Genomic DNA, 6,079 nt, shown 5'->3' with positions numbered 1-6,079 from the left:
AAGGACATGGAGCCAGTTTGCAGGAGGGAAAAGACAAGGGCTCTGCAGAGGCTCCCCCACTCCACAGCAGGATGAGGCTGGGCTTGCAGCAGGGTGCCAGAGACCCCGCGATGTTGGCACCTCTGAGGGACGGTTGGCTTCCACAGCCAGAGCCTTGGATTACGTAGCAGCTTCTGCACCTTGCCACCAGTCACTATGCAGGACATCAAAAAGCCAGCTACGTAAAGGCTCCTCAGTTTCAAATGACTCGTCTGAGACAGTATGAGCAGTGCTGTACAACCTGGTTCCACTTTTTAGAAGTGTGGGGGCCCACCTCCTTTTCTCCTTCTCCCTCCCTCTCTTTCTTTCTCTACCTTTCTCTCTTTATTTCTAGTTTGTTTTGTAATAGTCCCATTGTATTTTTATATAAAGTTTTTATATACATCCCTAGATGTAATAGCTGGGGAGAGCTGTCAATATTTGCAAAAGAAAAAGCAGGTTGATTCTGTAATGGAAGTATTATAATTATTATAAATTTAGGCTTAATTTTGGAGCACAGCATAACAAATTAGAGGCATAATTTTGGGCAACATTGTAACAAATCGCTTTAGTAAAAAGACACCACATTTACTCTTTCAAAATTCAACATTTTTCAAATCAACATCAAAGGAGAAGTGTCCTTATTGTTGCAAGAAGCTTTGTTTCTTTTTGCTAGGCACACCTAGATACCAAACATCTGAGAATCCTCAGACTTATGTCTTCCTTAGACACCTGCTGGTAAAAACTAGTAAAGTCTCTCTTACCCCAGCCAGTCTAAGGGATCTCACACTATCACACACATTTTCGATTCTTCTAGATTCACTGTTATGCAAGAGACTATGGGTTATTACATACCTAATTCACAGGTTCTTACCTTAACTGGCATATTATGTTCCTTGAGTATAAAAAAAGCACATCATCCTGTCCTGCATGACGGGTTCCATCCAGCTTTCTGAGATCTCTGCAAAAATTATTTACTTAGTTATTGACAAGAGAAACATATTTTCAGGATCTCTCAGCACTTCTAAGATTAAGTAAAGCTTCTTTGCCACTGGACATATTTTTTAAAAGTTTTATCATTAATTTTCACTACAGAGTTCACATTCAAAGTTAGAAAACACTTAAGTGACAGCTGCAGCATGTTCTTGGGCAGTTCCAGGCTTTGGCAAATCCAGCTACAAATCAAGATCCACCAGGCTTTCCCAGCAGAAGCAGGACAAAACTCTATTGAGATAACCTGTGACATACCAACATCTATTATCCTCATCATTCCATCTTTCATGACAGGATAACTCAGATTAATCTTGCTTTGCCACAGATCTAAACAGCCTTAACATTGCAGCATTATAATGCACCACATCATGGGGTGGAAACTCTTGAAAGAATAATTCTAGCCTGGCACCAGGCAGGTACAAAGACATGGTTTGGCAAGACTGAGCCACACAGCTGAAAGCATAAGTCCAAAATTTATGCACACCACTGGAATTCAGAAAATACACCCCAAAGACCTGTAAATCCCTAATATTTCAGCACCTGACTCTCCACTAGTAAAATGCCTTAAAAGCCAATGTTTCTATGGCTAGGCATGTGCACAGGGAGAGCTAAGTCTTCATCAGGGATTCAGAAAATAAGCATTTCTTCTCAGAGTATGCTTAGTCTAAGACTGTAAAAGCATACCCCTGTCTGTAGAATATAATTCAGCTGTGGAACTCCTTGCGACAGGGAACATGGATACTGAATTTTACATGGGTTCAAAAACAGATGGCATAAATTCTTGGCAGACAAATCTCTCAGGGACTACTGAGTACAGAGGTACCACATCCAGTTCAGGAAGGGCCTGAGTCACCAGTCAGTGTATTCAAACATGCAGAGACTATTCAGAGGATGTATCACCCTATGTTTGGTCTGTGCAAGTCCTTCCCTCAGCATTTGCTATTGACTGCTGTGAGAGACAGGATACTGAGGGAAATGGACCATTGGTCTGACACACTATAGCTATTCATATGTTTTTATAAGCCAATTGACAAGAATTGCACTTCTTAGCGAGCTCTCCAACATCCCTTAGTAGTCCATATCTCCACAGGGAGGCATTTAAAGCCGTTAAATGCAGCAAATACAGCACTCATCCACAGGGCTGATGGGCAGCATGGATGGGGAATCTACTCTTTTCCCTAAGGACATTCATAGCTTCTATACATGAGGAAACAACTATAGTTAAAAATGAAGCAGATTCCATAAAGCCTCAGTGCATTGACTTGCATGAGGTTCAGCATCCACTGCAGAGGTAAAACTATATGCCACTGACAGAGGAGAAATATGAGTCCATGTTGCCATGTACAGAGGAGTGTCCAGAACAAAGGCCAGCTGTTTAATAGGAAATGTCCAGCAACATTGCTACTCTCACTTCCTGTAGGAAGAATACCTTTAAGAAAGGGATTCCAGACAACAAGCCCGTACTTCCAATATATACTTCCACTGGCTACCACAACACTAAAATTTAGCAATACAAAGCCTAAGTCCTTTCTCTGAATCTAGTTGAGGGTTACCATATAACCCAGAGAAGTACTTTGTAGAGGACACAGTATGTGCTTGCTTTCTTCCATATGAAAGCAAAGCTGCTAACTGAGGGAAGTCCCAAGCTTTCTGCTGTCATGGCCAATGCCAAAAATTGAACTGCATGGAGTGCCTCTGCCAACAAATTATAAGAAAAGCGGGCATGATGAATATCTCCCCTCCCAACATAAACCCCCAGGGAAGAATATCCATGGCAGGAGGGAGCCCTGAGGCATTTGCAGCAGACAGAATATTTCCAGACAGATGAAAACACATTGTACTGCCAGAGTCACATAAACCATTTCTGATTTGGTCAGCATCATCTTATGCATGATTTAGTAATGACTTTGTATTCAGCTTTAGAGTAGAAGGACTGCACAGCTCAAGGCATCCTAATTCTTTTCCTTTTTGATTGACTGTAACTCGCTTTCTTGGGGGGAAACCTGAGAAATTTTTTGTTTGGATGCATGCACATATCTTTTCTGTCCAAATTATCTGATCCCTTAACTTTATATTCTTCCATTTTGTAAATTATCGGTCTAAACCATAAATATCCTTGTTAGGCATTTACAACATAAAAATGCTGTATACTGTACTGTTTATAAGAAGACTTAGTCAAATTTAAAAATAGATATTTCCATCCTCACTCATTGAATTCTGGTTATGTTACTTCCAGTTATTTAAGAATAACCAGATGATTCTTGTGAGTATGAGCTGTATTTCTCTGCTCCTTTCTTCTGTTTATCTTGAAAAACAAGACTTCAGAAGTCAGATTCTTTAAAAGGTCATAAATAAATAAGGGTATCTTGTAATATGAATTAAAAAAAGGACTGAAAAAAGATGTGGGAACCCAGAAACAGACAACTTTTCTATTATATCTTATAAAACTTCATAACCTGACAGAAGAGACGTTATCTTGCTCTGTAAGGAAATGCTGCAACTTAGGTTAGCATCACTGATATATTTTCCCAGGTCACCTTCTTCATCTCCTCAGCAACACTCAACCCTAAATGTTGAGGGTTGCTATTTAGTATGGGTAGTGTTAAAACAGTTTAAAATGTGTTCCTACATCATCACAGCCGTATCCCTTCTGCACCGCTGAATGAGAGCTTGCCCTAAGGAGCCATGGCACTGGAGGGAACCAGGCTTGAGTTTCTCTTAAGACCCAGGCACCATCCAAGGCTTCCTTTCCCAGCTGGACTTCAGAGGAAAGAGAGCCATCTGCTGCTCTACACGAGACATGCTGCAGCGTGTCTTTTTAGCTTGATTCTGTGAAATGTCAGGGTGGGATTTAGGGAAGGAAGTGCAAACCTTTGCTGTTCTCCTCCCTCGTGCTGTGGAGCCAGATGACAAAGGAAGCACGGTGCTGAGAAGTGCTGTCCACCACCTCCCCAGCCTAGCACAGAGCACAGCTGCATCCAGCATTGAAAGTAATAAAACAGAAATAAAAATAAAGTCAGAAAATACTTCAAATACTTCACATCAGGACTGCATCACAAGTGTGACACAGAACCGGGCAGAGCTAAGCGCAGGCAACAACCAGCATTGTTTGTAGGCTGGCCAGAGGCAAACCAGGCCTGTTTACATACAGCTATACACAAAGTCAGCCTCTGGGGAATGAGGAAAGATTATTCTTATCTGCTGTGACAAGGTCAATGCTCCTCACACACTCCTAGATCTGTATTTATGGGCATCACCTTTTGACTCTGGGGCTGCAGCCTTGCAATCAAGCTGCTTTTGGTGCAGGGTGTCACTAAGCGAGGAAGATTCACTCACCAGTGAGGGTCTGCAAGATCCAAGAAGGAGGCAGCAGGACAGAGAAATCCACGTTCCTTGCTACCGCAAGGTTTGTTGGCATTATCCCACACTGACAGTCTAGGTAGATTTAAGATACAACTTGCCTTGCTGAGAAGAAATAAGAGAGAGGTAAAAAAAAGGGGAAGCCTAGGAAAAGCTTTGTCTACTGCTCCAGTCCCTGAAGTCCCTTATCCTCCCTGTGTTATGATAAGAGGAGTCTAGGGAGAGCTTGGGGTTCAGCCTATGGATGGAAGTGATGGTACTCATGACCCTGTGCTGCACATCAGTCCTGGCACGTACGCCCCCAGACTGCCTCTCTCATGGGCTTCGCACACAGGGGTCTCTCCCTGATGGCATGTACAGAAAGGCCAAGAAGAGTCCAGCCTGTGTGAAATGCAAAGCTAAAGTCTTCCAAGTACGACAAACCAAATCTCCACTTCTCATAAAATGTTGTGAAACATGTTTGATGTGTGCTGTGTCAGAATAAAACGATTGGTTTTCCTTCTGTAATTTTGGCTGTAAGAGTGACTTCCAGGTAAGTCTGACTCACAGAAGACACTCTTATGCTAAATTTCAGAACCAGAACAGAAGTTCTGTTTTGCTTCACATGTTTGCTTAGATGTAATACCGTGTGACCTGTCCACAGCAGCAGTCATTCTGTTGATGCTTGCAAATTCAGTATATCTACCTTGGGTGAAACGATACAGCTGAATATGCTGCCAGGAATCTTTTACATTCTTCCATTTTCCAGTACACAGAATTTCCCAGGCAGTTATTTACACATCGGTACGATGGCACGGGCATCTAGCAAAGCCAAGGGTTTCAGCAGATGGCCGGCGGGATCGTCAAAATGACTCAGCACTCAGCCCTGGCAAGGGTACAGATGAGCAGAGGTAAAAGCCTGTAACACTTGAAGGCATCTACCCTGTTGTTAGTTTTGACTGAGGTTGAAGCCCACTGATTCCGGGAGGAAAATCTCTATTACATATGCTGTGGTGCTTATTAATTTATACTGGTGCATTTCAAGGCCTCGCTCCAGGAATTGGGTGCTGCACACGGAATAAAAAGGTCCTGTGCTGCAGGTAATGCCAATTTATTGTTATAATGCAGCTCAAGCGGGCGGGCATTTTAGTGGTTACAGAGAAGCCCAACACCTGCTGCGGCGGTTGCCACTGGAAGGGAAGGCATGATTCGCCTGGTGAGATTTGTCCTAAATACGAGGAACTTTTCCCAAAACAGCTGCCACGGGCCACCCGCAGCCCAGCTTTCTGTCAGTCAGTCAGTCAGTCCAGTCAGTCAGTCAGTCCAGTCAGCCAGCCAGTCAGTCAGTCAGTCCAGTCAGTCAGCCAGTCAGTCAGTCCAGCCAGTCCAGTCAGTCAGCCAGTCAGTCAGTCCAGCCAGTGAGTCTAGTCAGTCAGTCAGTCCAGTCAGTCAGTCAGCCGGTCAGTCGGTCAGTTCAGTCAGTCAGTCAACCAGTCAGTCAGTCAGCCAGCCCAGCCAGTCAGTCGGTCGGTCAGTCAGTTCAGTCAGCCAGTCCAGTCAGTCAGCCAGTCCAGTCAGTCAGCCAGTCAGTCAGTCCAGCCAGTGAGTCTAGTCAGTCAGTCAGTCCAGTCAGTCAGTCAGCCGGTCAGTCGGTCAGTTCAGTCAGTCAGTCAACCAGTCAGTCAGTCAGCCAGCCAGCCCAGCCAGTCAGTCAGTCGGTCGGTCAGTC

This window comes from Haliaeetus albicilla, chromosome 17, assembly GCF_947461875.1.
Source record: "Haliaeetus albicilla chromosome 17, bHalAlb1.1, whole genome shotgun sequence".
Lineage (NCBI taxonomy): Eukaryota > Metazoa > Chordata > Aves > Accipitriformes > Accipitridae > Haliaeetus > Haliaeetus albicilla.
Note: the sequence above shows the minus strand (reverse complement) of the source record.